The sequence below is a fragment of the Siphateles boraxobius genome, unplaced genomic scaffold, assembly GCF_051911475.1.
Source record: "Siphateles boraxobius isolate OS27281-9 unplaced genomic scaffold, OSU_SipBor_1 12, whole genome shotgun sequence".
Classification (NCBI taxonomy): domain Eukaryota; kingdom Metazoa; phylum Chordata; class Actinopteri; order Cypriniformes; family Leuciscidae; genus Siphateles; species Siphateles boraxobius.
Window position 1 is genome coordinate 2919366 of NW_027508722.1, and position 16633 is coordinate 2935998.

A 16633-nucleotide genomic window follows, 5' to 3' on the forward strand; every position below is an offset into this window, starting at 1 on the left:
GTACCTTTCTTTTTTCCCTAACGGCTCCTTTTTAACAGTACTCGAAGATCATAGGCTCCCTGGTGTGATCACAATCAGTTGGCACGTCGACTACGTCTCAGTTCCCTCCTTCAGGGAATGAGGGTTACATACGTGCCCGAGAACTTACTTTGCACACTCTTCATATCACAGTCCTGCAAAGATGACAGAAAATAATTAACTTGCATTTGCTGTCCGGCGGCGAAACATGAGAGCAGTTGCATTTTAGACCAAACATGTAATGGTGATAGAGAGAGACCTGTACACATCAGTGAATGGGGAGATATTTTGCTTAATAATCCGGCCAGAAGAATTGTGTGACAACTTTATTATTTTTTGTTCTGTCTGTATCATTTCAAAGAGCTTTTCTGAAGGTTTCCACATGCTCAGTAAGGTGAAATTAGCATTTTCCGATGTTTCAGCGTGGATGAGAAACTTTTAATAATTTAGATAATTAAGTATTCACACTCTTAACTTGAGCATGGGAATGCGCTCCTAACCTTTAGTTGCAAAGGTCAATAATGTCGAGAGCCCTCTGAAGAGCTGTTACAGTGTAGAGCCCTCATGTGAAGTGCACCAAAAAACACCTTCCTGTAGTAAAATTAGGATCCCAGGGGATTTTAGCAAATTTATGGGGCTAAACACTGCAGCAGTTTACATAGAGATTCTGGACAGAGTAACAGCTGCTCTCCGTTAAATTACAGAGGGGAACACGGGGGTGATAAGGTCCATGGTGCCCCACACTCACAGGGGGATCCCCTTCTCGACCTCTGTGTTATATATCACTGAGAGCTTTACTGCGAAATGAAGTCACTCCACTGTGGCACAGCACTTTTATTGCTTGTGCTACTAGACATTTTTCTAAGAGTCTCAGAGGCATGCTGGGTAAGAGATGAAGTGGCTGAGAGGTTCATAACTCTACGGTCTCCAACTGAGCATGGAAACCACTTTCAACTTCACAGAGAGAAAGATGGAGATGAGGTAGACATGAAGAGAAGATTAAGATCCTGGAGAGAAACTTGTGAACAGTGTATGTTTCTCGTTTGGTGTTGTGTATTTGTTTAACTCTTCTGTGAAAAGGACATTTGGCAGGACGATTCTGATAAAATGTTGCGTACAAACCATCTTAAATTTTTTTCTTACGATCATCTCTAAATTGTGTATTTTAGAGAATGAACGTACGCCCAGATGTGAAATTTATAAATCACAACTGATCTTGAAATTGTGCCCAGCTGAATAGTTTCATATCTCTGCCTTGTAAATGCCACCTAATTAATGTCATTAACATATAAAAGAGCACCAGTCAGCATCTGAGTCCTTTACATGAGAACAACGAGCTGCAAGAATTGTTTGGTTTTCCAAATACCTGCAGTTCTCTGACTCTCTGCCACAAAGAGAGTGCAAACAACTGCACAGATCCTGATGTGCCGCTAAACACTTTTCCATGTCAAAGACCATTTTTATAAATATGAACGTTGGCGTGGATTTTAGCATATGCACACTCTAAGATCAAATCTGTGCTTACACACGTTTTATGAATGAGGCCCCATCGTTGGGCTCTATTGAGAGAACTGAGAATGAGATAGTTCATTAGAGAATACCTGCAAGTATTCCAAAGTACCATGTTGTATGATACGTGTGTGCAAATATGTTATCATAAAAAAACATATTGCATTGAACAAAATGTGTTATTTCTACCAACATTAGATGATGTCATGATATCAATTATGTTTAAAATGACATTTTTGATCAATTTAATTTGATGTTGCTAAAAAAAACATATATATACAAATTATATTAAATACAAATGTCTTAATTTGCTTAATTTTTTTTGTTTGCCATGGCAATGGAAATAATCATTAGGGCATCAAAATGGGTAGTAGGAGGAGAGCGCTTGGTTTCTGGGATGCGACTACCACCAATCAGAGCATACATGGATGACATGACAACCATGACTACAACAGTAGCCTGCACTAATCGGTTATTGGGTAAGTTAACCGATAACATTGAATGGGCACAAATGCAATTTAAGCCCTCTAAATCAAGTAGCATCTGGATAAGGAGTGGATAAGCTGGAAGCTTTAATAAGTTCATATATCAGGAAATGGTTGGGAGTTTCACGATGCCTCAGCAGGGTGGGACTTCATAGTAAAGGAATATTGCAGCTGCCAGTCTCTGCTTTAACCGAGGAGTTTAAGTGCACCAAGGTCAGACTGGAAATGACCTTAGTAGAGTCACTCGACAAATGTGTAAGGGAGGCAGCACCTGTGTTAAAAACTGGTAGAAAGTGGTCAGAAATCTTTTGAAGAGGCAAATGCTAAACTTCAAATTGGTGATATCATTGGACAGGTACAGCATGGAAGAGGGGGTTTGGGCTCAGTTTAGCTCCTCCTAAATGGCACAAGGCAGCCCCAGCTCAAAGGAGGAAGCTGGTAGTCAACGAGGTGCGAAAGCAGGAGGAGAGGATGAGGTGTATAAAGGCCATTTCCCAGGCCAAGCAGGGAGAGTGGATGAGATGGGAGAGTGTGGAACAACTTCAAGATGGGCTGGCAAGACCTTTGGTCAATGGAAGAGAGTAGGATCAGTTTCCTTTTCAGGTCAACATATGATGTTCTCCCCTCACCACAGAACCTAAACCTCTGGATAGGAGAGGTTCCCTCTTGTCCTTTGTGTTCATCACCTGCCACATTAAGGCACATTTTGACAGGTTGTAAGGTGGCTCTTAGCCAGGGTCGGTTTACTTGGCGCCATGACCAAGTACTCCGATGTTTGGCTTTAGCATTGGAAGACAAGCGTAACTTGACCAATAAGTTGCAACCTGTTCTAGCAAAACATTACACACAGAAGACAATATTCCTCCGCCCAGGCGAGCAACCACCAAGAAAAGGTGTTAAAACCAATTCTCGCCAAGGACAACTGGAAGCTAGCCTGGAAAAAAACCCAAACGAACTTCCGGCAAATTTAGATTTGCTCTGCAAGTTAGTCTGGCGAAGAGCCCATTCAAGCTCATTTCCAATCTTTCCAAATCGAGGCACCTATCACAAACGTTGAGGCGGGCTTTACAAGATGACGATCGATCTGATTGGTTTTAAGGTCTATGCAATTGCATACAGAGGCATTTGAGCGACGTCCGTTGGTGACGCCCCTTTGGAAATGAGCTGTGAATGAACCTTCCGCAGACCCTAACTCAGTTACGACTGAGAAGAGTCTGGTTTTAACCAGGCTAACTGGAAGCTGCTGGGGACTGGAAAATGCTGGCTGATCTTGATCAACGGCTTATTTTTCCACCTGAGATTGCCACCACTAACCTCCGACCAGATATTGTTTTGCAGCAGGAAGGATGTAAAGGTTAGTAAGCTGGGCTGAGTTGAGTGGGGGACGGAGGGGGGTGACTCTGGGACGCCAGAGTCACTGTCGAGCCCTCTTGAGTTGTCGTGGGCTAGTCGACGAAACACTGAGGATGGAAGGTGCCCACTTGAAGACCCTAGAGATGTCCCCTACTCAGCTCAATCCAGACGGTTGTCATGGGGAGACCGCACTGTGGTTGCAGCCGTTGTGTGTGCTGAAGCGCAAATAAACTGCAGCTATTAACACCAGACAGAAGTAGATTCACATCACCATATGGAAAGAAGCGTAAATGGATGGAGAAGTATAGATTATTGTAAAGCTACATCTTAGTTGGTACTTATCTCGGCGAAAAACAAGTTCAAATCAGCATGAAATTTTAACATCTACTCTCGTGTAATGGAAATCATGTATATGGAAATTAAAAGTTTTATTTAGCAACATCACATTAAATTGATCAAAAATTACATATTATGTTACAGAAGGTTTGTATTTAAAATTATCACAGTTTCCATAAAACTATTAATCAGCAAAAACTGTTTTCAACACAAACATCATATTAGAATAATTTCTGAAGGATCATGTGACACTGAAGACTGGAGTAATGATGCTGAAAATTCAGCTTTGATCACTGGAATAAATTACATTTTATAATATATTCAAATAGGAAACAGTTATTTTAAATTGTAATCATATTTCACTGTATTTTGAGCAAAATGCATTAAATATTACAATGAACATTAATAACCTTACCAAAACCAAACTTTTGAATGGTAGAGTAAATATAGCCTGAATTAATCATGAATCAATTTATGAAATTATGCAATGGATTATGGAATTTTCTAGCCTGGGAAAACCCAGACGAACTTCCGAAGAGCCCATTCAAGCTCATTTCCAATCTCTCCAAATCGAGGCACCAATCACAAACGTTGAGGCGGGCTTTACAAGATGGCGATCGATCTGATTGGTTTAAGATCTATCCAATTGCGCCCAGAGGCATTTGAACGTTTAATAGTCCATTAATAACCATTAGGGTCAAATTCTGTCTATTCTTATGAAATTTATGTAAATATACAATGTGTAATGTTTTGCCCAATCCTGCAAATATGATTGACAGATTAGAAAAAAAAAAAAATGATAGTGGAAAGGGGGAGTTGTCTTGAAAAGTGTTCCATACATCTGTCTTATCAGCAGAGAAACAGACGGGTCTACAACAGGATCCTATTAACTGCACAACCCCCACATTGGTTCATTCATGTTGATTCCCTTATCCACAAAACATACTCTCTCTTTGTGTGTGTGTGTGTGTGTGTGTGTGTGTGTGTGTGTGTGTGTGTGTGTGTGTGTGTGTGTGTGTGTGTGTGTGTGTGCGTGCGTGCCAGATCAATCAGTTTGATTCCTCTCACGTGCTGCCCAACCAATCAAAATAAAGAAAATCCTGTACAGAAAACATGCATAGAAACCACCATTTTCTTTCACTAAAGGGTCAGTGAATAAATGGGCTTTACTTTAAGAAAATATTGATCATCCCTGAGAGGTTAAACTTAACATTTTGTGAGGTTTTTATTGCAACCCCCGTTGCCAAAATGTGTCTAAATCAGTGGTGTGCAGTGGTGTTCTGAAATGAGGAGGCAAAGTCATCAGTTTCTAATGGTTTTTTTATATATATATAAATCAAATGAAATTCATGTCCCAGTTACACTTGTGTTGTCACAATTTCCCGGCTAAATAAACGTATTTTAGGATCATCAGTCATCAAGCTCGGTAAAGATGTATATAATAATAATAATAATAATAGTAATAATAATGATACATTTTTTTTGTAGGCGCCTTTCAAGACACCCAAGCCCAACAACAATATTAATAGTAAAATCAAAAAATCAAAAAAGTACAATCAAAAATGTTAAAAACCATAAAGTCCAAGAAATTAAGTTGGATTGATGAAATTTATTTTGGATAAGAATTTTGTAGTTGATCCGATAAGGAACAGGAAGCCAGTGAAGCTGAGTAAGGAGCGGTGTGATGTGGTCAGTTTTGGTGCGGGTGACAATCCAAGCTACAGAGTTCTGAATGGATTGGAGGCGATAAAGGAGTTTATTTGTGGTGCCAATGATATAGACCTACCTTTAATTACCCCAAGCTGATTGCTCACTAAAACCCCCAAAGTCATCATGTCCATTTCAAGTTTGATTTTGGTGTGACATAAAGCGGTGATATCTAAATGGCTAAGTTGTTTACTTACCTTTTAATTAGTTTTCCCTTTAAGGGCATCATTTTGTTCATAACAAGAGGCAGGATTTATCGTACGAACCAATCATATTTATTCATAAACAAGCCTTACCTCCTCTCACGTTGTCATGAAACTGCACATGGAACAGAGACAGAGGTGATCCAAACGCCGGCTTTATTATGAGGAGAATCCAGAGACAGGTACAGGGAAACAGGCAGAAGTCAAAACCAGGTAAGCAGTCCAGATCAGCAATCATACAATGCAGGGATAAGGCAAATGGGAAGACCAGATACAGGCAGGAAGTCCAGGAACTGTGAAACTAGAAAACACTAAGGAACTAGGAAAACACTAAGGAACTAGGAAAACGCTTAGGATGCAGTAAGACACTTACAATACTCAGTAAAGGTACAAACGGCCACTCAGGCTTAAGACAGGTGCGCTAAACCAGATAATCAAACACAGGTGCATAAAATAAACCATAATCAGTCCAGGGTAAAACATAAAGGAAACAAAAACCTAGGAAGAAGTGCCCCACAGAGGCTCAAGCGGGCACTCCAGCCGCAGATCGTCACATAACCCCCCCTCTAAGGAGCGGCTTCCAGACGCTCTGCAAGTAGCCAGGGCGGAGCATGCTTGGCAGGAAGACAGGCTGGAGCATAAGTGACAGTAGAACAGGACGGAGCACACATAACACAGGACCAGGGCTGAGTACAATTAACAGGGGACCAAGACGTAGGGAGCAAAGGGCTGGACAGGACCAGTGACATGGAAAGCTCAGGCGAAGGTGGTCGTGCAAAGGTCCATGTAGGTGCCACCTCCATGACCCTCTCAGGTGTAGGTGGTAGTGCAAAGGTCCACGTAGATGCAACCTCCATGGCCCTCTCAGGGTACCTACTGCCCCCCCCAAAAAAGTTCTTGGGGAAATTTAAAGCTAAAGCCTCCGGGCTGGAAACTGCCACTGGAAAAGGCTCCCGAAGCTTGAGAGGCGCAGGTAAGGCGAGGCGCAAAGGCGGGGCCGGCAGGGCGAGGTGCAGAGGCGGGGCCGGCAGAGTTAGGCGCAGAGGCGGGGCCGGCAGGGAGAGGCGCAGAGGCGGGGCCGGCAGGGAGAGGCGCAGAGGCGGGGCCGGCAGGGAGAGGCGTCTGGGAACGCCCTCCTGAGCCTGGCGAGGCAAACGAGTCCTCCTTCTCTTGCTTCTGCGACGAAACGTCACTGGGCTGGATTCACTTACTTGGCTTGATTCACTCACTTGGCTTGATTCACTCAACTCAGCACTTGACTCACTTGACTAGGTACTTGACTCACTTGACTCACTTGACTCGGTACTTGACTCACTTGACTCGGCTGGCACGCACTCAGACTCAGTAGAAAACTCTTGAGGCAGGAATACAACGGAGCTCACGTGAAGTGTTGGAACGATGGGATTCACATGTTGCGTGGATTCGGAGGACCTTTTACGAAGCTCTGGTTCAACTGGGCTTTCATGTAGCGCAAACTCGGCGGAGCACGTGTGATGCGCTGGTTCACCGGGAGACACTTGATGCGTGGATTCAGTTGGTACCTTGTAAAATGGCGAATCGTCGGGTCTTCTGTGAAGCAAAAGTTCCAAAAACTCCACAGTAAAAAGCGAACCGCTCATGGAAAGGGCCAGGTCAATATATTGGGTAAGAGTCCAGTTTGAACTCGGAAACGGTATAGCAGAGCCGAGTGGTTCAGACAGTCCTCCCCGAAAGAACATCATTAAACAGAAATCATCTAAGTAGGACTGACGAGAGAGCTTCAAAAAATCTGTCACAAAAACCTTGAGAGGACGTTCTCCTTGACGGAGGCTTACGATCTGCGCTGTGGGATCCATAACGAGGTCCGTGTTCCTCTCAGCCGCTGGATCAGTAGTGGCTGAGTATTCTGTCATGAAACTGCACATGGAACAAAGACAGAGGTGATCCAAACGCCGGCTTTATTATGAGAAGAAATCCAGAGACAGGTACAGGGAAACAGGCAGAAGTCAAAACCAGGTAAGCAGTCCAGATCAGCAATCATACAATGCAGGGATAAGGCAAACGGGAAGACCAGATACAGGCAGGAAGTCCAGGAACCGTGAAACTAGAAAACACTAAGGAACTAGGAAAACACTAAGGAACTAGGAAAACGCTTAGGATGCAGTAAGACACTTACAATACTCAGTAAAGGTACAAACGGCCACTCAGGCTTAAGACAGGTGCGCTAAACCAGATAATCAAACACAGGTGCATAAAATAAACCATAATCAGTCCAGGGTAAAACATAAAGGAAACAAAAACCTAGGAAGAAGTGCCCCACAGAGGCTCAAGCGGGCACTCCAGCCGCAGATCGTCACACACGTGAATTTCCCCCATTCGTATTCAATTATCTCCCACCAAACCCACTGCACTCTTTAGGGGGTCTGTCAATGGGCTCAAGGGAGGCAAGAGAGACGCAGACTCCTGCTGTAACTTCACCTGCAATTGTCACCATGAACAGTGTTCATTTAGAAAAACGAGTGATTTATATACTTTTTAATGTTACATTTTGTAATATTTGCATAAATTGGGTTGTTTAATTTTTGTACTATGGATTATTTTCTCATCCAATTTTTCGAGAAGGCACTGCCTCCCATGCCTCCCCAAAGGAAACGCCCCTGGTCTAAATATACATTTAAAAATATTTAAACTATATTTAAAAATGTCAAGATTTCATTTAATTTTATTTGTATAAATGATTAAATAAATGAAGGAATAAAATAAAGCAGTATTATTATTATTATAAAGATGTGGAGATCATATAAGTTCTCATAAGGCTTGTTATATGTGTAGAGGGAAGTGTGAAGTCACTGTTAAGTTTCAGTGTATTGTCAGTTGCTGATATATGATCTGGATTCAGTCCATCATCTCCAGTCAGTGCTGGTTTGAACTGCCCTCCAGACAGGAAAATGTGACACCAGCATTGTTTGCTTAACCACTGACTTTACGCTCCAACAATTACTCAAGCATTTACAGTATCACAAGCTACAGTTACTCAATCCACTCCAAAGTCTGACAAAAGGTGAAGGAGGGAAAAATCCTTTGTATTATTATAAACACTCTGTGTTAGTTCTTCATTCATTTATTAGCCGGTGAATTCTTTTTCAAAGCCCATTATACTTTACATGTATGTATTTTTTTTTTACCTTGGATATCTTTATCAAGGAAATTAAACTTGCTTGAACACTGTTGCCTGAACAGGTTAAAGGATTGTTTTAAGTTAATGTTGTAAGATTCTAAACATCTAATTAAACAAACGTGTTTACTTGTAAATAAATGCATCTGAATCTAAATAATACAAATACTACTGCTAATGCATTTTAATATCTGTTCAGACATAATTACACTACCTTTTTTTAAGAAAGAAATTAATAATTTTATCCAATAAGCGCATATTAAATTGCTCAAAAGTGACAGTATAGACCTTTATAATGTCCCCATGCTTTTCTATTGAAATTTATATTCATCAAAGAATCCTGAAAAATGTATTATTCTTTTGACAAAAAATATGAAGCAGCACAATGGTTTTTAACATTGATTATAAAAAAAAAACATTTCTTGAGCAGCAAATCATCATGTTAGAATGTTTTCTGAAGGATCATGTGACACTGAAGACTGAATTAATGATGCTGAAAATTCAGCTTTGATCACAGGAATAAATCTAATTTTAAAATACATTACAATACAAAACAGTTATTTTTAAATTTTAATAATATATTTTTTTACTGTATTTTGATCAAATAAATGCAGCCTTGGTGAGTATAAGATACGTTTTTACTTTAGTAGTTAATACATACCAAAATAATGGTAACACGGTTGATGTTTTAAAATCACTGGCAAACAGAAAACATTAAAGCAAAAATCAAAGAAAAATATTAGCAAAAAAAGTTTTTTTATCAATTATGCTGAACTGAATTTTTCGCCCTAATGAAAAAAAAAGACAGTTTGAATGAGCGAGATATACAGGAAGATACACCTCTCCCTTTCTGTGTCCTGCTCAATATCAGATGACTTGTTATATTTCCTGGGTAGCTAAATATAGGTCAGTCCTTGTCTAGCAACATGAGAGAACAGTTTTACTCTCTCTCTCTCTCTCTCTCTCTCTCTCTCTCTCTCTCTCTCTCTCTCTCTCTCTCTCTCTCTCTGTCTCTCTCTCTCTCACACACACACACACACACACACACACACACACTGACTCTAGAGGACTGCTGAGCTACACTTGCAGTCAGTTGAAGAGCAGGTGACTGGATGACGTACACTGGGTCCTTTTGAGGCCAGTTTCCACAGCAGAATACCTGATCGCAGACACGTTGCTTTGGTGACAATGTGCAAACTGGAAAAGCTCAGAGGGACTCTTAAAGCGACACCTTTTAACTCACTCGGTACACATTCAACGTCTAGTTGAAAAATAATTGGTTACAAAACAGTTTTTATATTGCTGGCTTCTGTTTTAGACATTGCATGGGGTGTAAGGTTCATGGTTACAACAGACAGGTTTACACAAGGGCCGTTTAGGGAGCATTTAATCTCTTACCCGTCAGGAGTTCGCTGCCTCCAGAGACCTGACTGTTACAACTAAACGTTGCAACTATGCAGTGCTTACTAAATAGCAAACCTTTGTATGTCTGTATAAAGTACAGTGCAGTTCCACTGGGTTTCAGTGTGTTATTTGTCAAGTTAGTGGCCACACTTAATGCACCTGGGCAGAGATGTTCAAAGAAAGAGGAAACAACAGCAGCGATGCCTATGGATCACGGGTCAACGGGCAATGAAATTGTTTCTAAATGATGTTTGATTGCAAAACCACAGATGAATAAATTAAAATGTAATTACGACCATTCTTCATGTCATTATCATGTCATTATGACCCCTTTTTTTCCCCCAGTGGAACACAGAATGAGATGTTAAAGGTAGGTCATTTTAGGAGAGGCTAGCAATAGCGAGCTAGTTCTGAAAGCATAAGATCCAACCCTCCTTTCAGAGTGCTCTACAAAGCCATGCCTCCTTCAAAACACATGAACGCGTACAGCAGGGAGCAAAGAAAAGCGTCATGACACACGATGTTAAACTACCTGCCTCAAAGCACAAAACATTACAATGATAATGACCATAAATTACTTAAAAAGCACTGACCTGTACCATCTGACTGCTGCAGAATCATTTCGACAGTGATAGTGTTGCCATTGAAAGGCATAAATTCGAGTCAAAAACCTCTCCAAGCAGAACGTCACAGGTTTCCATCTCTTCCTAATTACGGTAATTATGGCGTGAACGCAGCATAAGCTCGTTGTTTTGGTTAAGGAGGAACTATGGCTGCTCTTTCGGTTGCGGTGCTCGGTGACTGACGTCTGTCTAACGTCCTGACTATCAGCGTATGCATGGAAACATTCGGACCAAATGCAATGTTTGGTCGAACATATTAAGGTCTTATGCCTTCCACAGATGAGATATATACATATAAATGCCCAAACTGCTCTTTTCAATGAAATTAAAATTGTATTAATTAAAATGCCAAACTACAAAAAGAACATAAAAACGACAATAAATGCCCTGATATACTCAAAGAAGTGGTGTGTCATTTTAAATAAAATCAAGCCAAAAATAAGTTCTTTTGGAGCTTGTTTCAGGAGTTTGAAACATCTTGCCAAAGCAGAAAAGTTCACTCCTTCTGGTAAACGCCTTCGAACTATCATTGGTCCAAGCTGATTACATAAATGGTAGGTGTGGCTCTGAGGCTTAATGCTTGCCTTTTAAATGTCGGTGAAATTTCTAAACATACCTGTCAAGTTTTGGATTTGAAAATAAGGGAAATTTTCCGACGCCCACCGCAAGCAGTCCCACCACCGCAACCAAGCTCCAGTCACGTTATCCCTTACATTTTAAGACAAGTGTTATAGCCTAAATGAAAACACAAAAGGGTATATATGAAGAGCATTTATTTTAAAGGCTTATTTGCATATTTTTTGTTCATTTAACATTGCTTGTCTCTACATTTACATTTCCCTTTCAAGGGAACTTCGAGCTGCGTCAAACGCTGCGGGAACGCCCCTGCGTTGTGCGTCATGAAGCACGTATGGAATCAGCCCAATGGAGAGATGAAACGTCATAGGCGGGTGACGTCATCGACCAGGAAACTATAAAGCACCCCAAAAACACAAGCGCATTAGCTTCTGTGCTTTCAGTCGCGCTACATGTGAATCTGTCCCTGTGTGATATTGTCTGTCTTACATACCCTGCACCACACAAACAATTTATCCCTATATATATATATATTGAGAGATTATGGCGGACGAACAGCAGTTTAGAAAGTGTGTTCCTCCCTGCTCGCGTTATTTAACGAGCGGGGATACACATGATCTTTGTGTTGTTTGTTTGGGAGTTCAGCATGCCCAGTTTGCTCTCGAGGGAGCAGACTGTGAGCATTGCGAGCGTTTGCCGTTAAGGACGCTCCGCTCCCGCCGGTCGCTCTTTGAGGAGAGCGGTTCGGTGCGCGCTCCCCGCGGTTCGGGTCCCGCTTCTGCCGAGGCAGAGCGGCGGCGCTTATCGTGGGGATCGCAGATGGATCTCACAGCGGGGTTTGAGACGGGCTCTGCCTTATCTCTCCCTTCACCTGTGAGATCCAGTGCCTCAGTCCCGGGTTCGGAAGCACGCGCTGCGGTTTCTTCCGCTCGGGCTGAGGCACCAATGCTATCCAGTTCTGAGGAACTTGATGTTGTTAGTGTTGAGGGAGATGTGGAGGATTCGCCACCCCACACTCCTGAGAGTGATGAGCTTATGGAGGTGTTAACAAGAGCTGTTGAAAAACTTAATATTGAATGGCCAGTGACTAGACAGGAGTCTGTTTCTAAATCAAAGTTGGATGAGAGATTTTTGCCGTCACGTGTGCAGCCTCCATGCCGGTGCCTGCCGTTTTTCCATGATCTCCACACCGAGGTGTCGAAATCATGGAGAAAACCGGTGTCATATAGAGTGTTTAGTCCCCAGACTTCAACATACGCTAATATTATGGGAGCCAAGGCTCATGGTTATGGTGCGTTGCCTCGTGTGGAAGAGACGCTTGCGAGCCATCTCTCCCCCGAAGCAGCATCATCTTTTAAGGCACCGGCATTACCCACCAAGCCTTTAAGAAACACTTCGGCTTTGGTGGGTAAAGCATATTCGGCAGCAGGTCAGGCTGCGTCATGTCTGCATACTATGTCAATCTTGCAGGCATACCAGGCTGATCTGCTAAGGGACATGAGTGAGAGTGAGGAGGTCAGTACTGACGTAGTTCGCGAACTGCGTCAGGCTGCTGATTTATCCCTGCGTGCCACCAGAGAATCGGCCAAATTAATGGGTCGTTCTATGGCAGCTCTGGTGGCCGCAGAAAGACATTTGTGGTTAAATCAGACTAATATTAAAGAGAGAGAAAAAGCTTTTCTTTTAGATGCTCCTCTTTCTCCCATGGGGTTGTTTGGTGATGCTGTGAATTCAGTTATCGATAAATTCCAAGAAGAAAAGAAACAAACTGCAGCTTTTAAAAAGTTTCTTCCCCTTAAAGTTCATGTCCCTGGGGCTGCTGGGCGGGAGCAGCCCCGGCCGTCTTCGAGCTCATCACATAGAGCGCAGCAGAGGCAGAGTGTCGCGTCTCGTGCTCCCCCTGCTGGACAGTGGGCTCAGCCGCGACACTCTCAGCCGAAGCCTTCTCCCAGTAGAACTGATCTGAGGACAGTTATATTGGCTAAGAAGGCTTCGGCTAAGAAGAAGTCCTGACGCCAAGCCGTTCAGGATGCTGAGGGTGGTCCCCACCGAGGCGGAAAGGTGTTCACCTCTTTTTACGGTGCCCATTCCTCCTCGGTGCCCTCAGGGGCTCGTTCTGCCAACCCCGCCTTTATGCCGGGGCACAGACGATCCCAGCGAGCGCTTTCCCGAGGGACGCTCGCTCCCTCTGAGGAGGGTCTCAGAGCGGTCAGACCAGTTGTTCCCTGCCGGTGCGCCGTTACAGGGCGCTGCGTCTGCTGCTCAAGTTACACCAGAGGCCAGTCTCGAGAGGCTGGTACCCTTAGTAGAATTTCTGGCAGAGTGGAAAAGCCTTCCAAAAATATCTCATTGGGTCCTGCAGACAGTAGAAAAGGGTTATGCTATCCAGTTCAGGTGTCGTCCACCAAAATTCAGAGGGGTTCTGCACACAGTGGTGGGCCCCGAGCAGGCTCTGGTATTGGAACAAGAGGTGAAAACGCTCCTTCAAAAAGAGGCTATAGAACGGGTTCCTCCTCCCAGTTTGGAGTCAGGTTATTACAGCCGATATTTCATCGTTCCAAAGAAGGATGGGGGGTTGCGTCCAATTTTAGACCTGCGCATATTGAATCGCTCGGTAGGGAAGCTAAAATTCAAGATGCTCACTATCAAGCAGATCGTGTCTCAAATCAGGTCCGAGGACTGGTTTGTCACGATAGATCTGAAGGACGCATACTTCCATGTGTCCATCCTTCCACAACACAGGAAGTTCCTGAGGTTCGCCTTCGGGGGCGAGGCGTACCAGTACAGGGTTCTTCCGTTTGGCCTAGCTTTATCTCCCCGCACTTTCACGAAATGCATGGATGCAGCACTAGTGCCTCTGAGGCTTCAGGGCATTCGTATTCTCAATTACATCGACGATTGGTTGATTTTAGCTCAGACCGAGCAGATGGCGGTTCGGCATCGAGATGTCGTCCTCGCTCATATCAGAAAGTTGGGGTTGAGGCTGAACGCAAAGAAAAGTGTATTATCTCCTTCCCAGAAGACCACTTTTCTGGGTGTCGTTTGGGATTCGGTATCGATGCGGGCGCGACTCTCTCCGACCCGCATCGCTTCGATTCTCTCAGCTGTGAAACAAGTGAAGCTAGGCCAGCTACTCACTGTCAAGCAGTTTCAGAGACTGTTGGGTCTGATGGCAGCAGCGTCCAACGTTATACCTTGCGGCCTGTTGTACATGAGACCGCTACAGTGGTGGCTCAGGACCAAGGGATTCTCCCCGAGGGGAAATCCGCTCCGCACGTTCAAAGTCACGCGGCGCTGCCTTCGTGCTCTGGTCATGTGGAGAGAAACTTGGTTCCTATCCAAAGGTCCTGTGCTGGGGGCTCTTTGTCATCGCATAACGCTAACGACGGATGCTTCCCTCACAGGGTGGGGGGCGGTCATGAGTGGTCGCCCAGCCCAAGGTCTGTGGCAGGATCATCATCTTTCGTGGCACATAAATTGTCTAGAGATGTTGGCTGTGTTTCAGGCTCTGAAACACTTCCTAACAGACCTGAGAGGCCATCATGTGTTAGTTCAATCAGACAACACGTCGGTGGTCTCTTATATAAATCATCAGGGGGGCCTGCGGTCTCGCCGGCTTTACAAGTTGGCCCGTCAGATCCTCCTGTGGTCCCAAGGGAAGCTACTATCTCTGAGAGCAATGTATCTCCCTGGGTATTTGAATGTGGTAGCAGACTCCCTGTCGAGGCAGGGGCCGAGGCCAGGGGAATGGAGACTCCACCCCGAGGTGGTGGAGCTCCTTTGGTTGAGTTTCGGTCGCGCCGAGGTGGACCTATTCGCTTCCAAGGAGACCACTCATTGTCATCGGTGGTTCTCCATCACTCTTCCAGCCCCCCTGGGGTTGGATGCTATGGTGCAGCCGTGGCCGAGGTCACGTCTGTACGCCTTTCCCCCGATTGCTCTGTTACCAGGAGTTCTGGAGAGGGTCCGCCGGGACGGGGTCAGTCTACTACTAGTAGCCCCGTTCTGGCCGGCCCGAGTATGGTTTGCGGACCTGATTTCTCTCCTGGACGGTTCTCCTTTGGAGCTCCCGGTCAGGAGGGATCTACTCTCCCAGGCGGGGGGCACGATACTTCACCCCCGCCCAGAATTGTGGAAACTGTGGGCTTGGCCTCTGAGGGGGCCCAGCTCATAGACTCCGGTCTCTCAACCGAGGTTGTTGAGACCATTCTTAACTCCAGAGCTCCATCCACGAGGAAGCTTTATGCCTTGAAGTGGAAACTTTTCACTTCTTGGTGTGGAGAACACCTGCAGGACCCAGTTAACTGCCCAGTGGGTGCAGTGCTGGAATTCCTGCAGGAGCGCTTCTCCACAGGGTTATCCCCCTCCACACTAAAGGTGTATGTGGCGGCACTAGCTGCTTACCACGTCCCTTTCAGTGGAGTTTCTCTTGGGAGACACCCGCTTATAACTCGTTTCCTCCGTGGCACTTTGAGGCTGAGGCCAGCAGTTCGTACGAGGGTGCCGACTTGGGATCTGGCCATTGTATTAGAAGGTCTTTCCCTAGCTCCTTTTGAACCTATCGAAGAAGTTCCCGAGAAGTTTCTCACTTTTAAGACTATCTTTTTGCTTGCTATCTCTTCACTAAAAAGAATCGGAGATTTGCAGGCTCTGTCGGTTTCACCCTCGTGCCTGGAATTTGCACCTGGCATGGTTAAAGCTTTTCTGCATCCTAGACCAGGTTACGTTCCTAAGGTTCCTACTAATATTGTTAGACCTACGGTTCTGCAGGCTTTCTGTCCTCCTCCATTTATGTCATCGGACCAGGAGAAACTTAATTCACTCTGCCCTGTTAGGGCATTAGACGCTTATGTCCACAGAGCTGCCCTGTGGAGGAAATCGGAACAACTTTTTGTATGTTTCGGGCCACCCAGGAAAGGGTGTCCGGCGTCTAAACAGAGAATGAGCAAGTGGGTGGTTGAGGCTATCTCACTTGCTTATGAGTCGGCTGGCCAGCCTTCACCTTTGGTTGTCCGAGCTCACTCTACCAGGAGTATGGCTGCTTCTAAAGCTCTTTTGTCGGGGGTTTCCCTGAGTGATGTTTGTGATGCGGCTGGATGGTCTTCACCGCATACTTTTATTAAGTTCTATGACCTAGACTTAAGCTCTACCCCTGGGGCACAGGTGCTCTCGTCCTCTGTGCGCTAGTCTCACATGACGGTCATTTGGTCCTATGGCGACGTGGGTATTCGCGTTCCCGCAGCGTTTGACGCAGCTCGAAGTTCC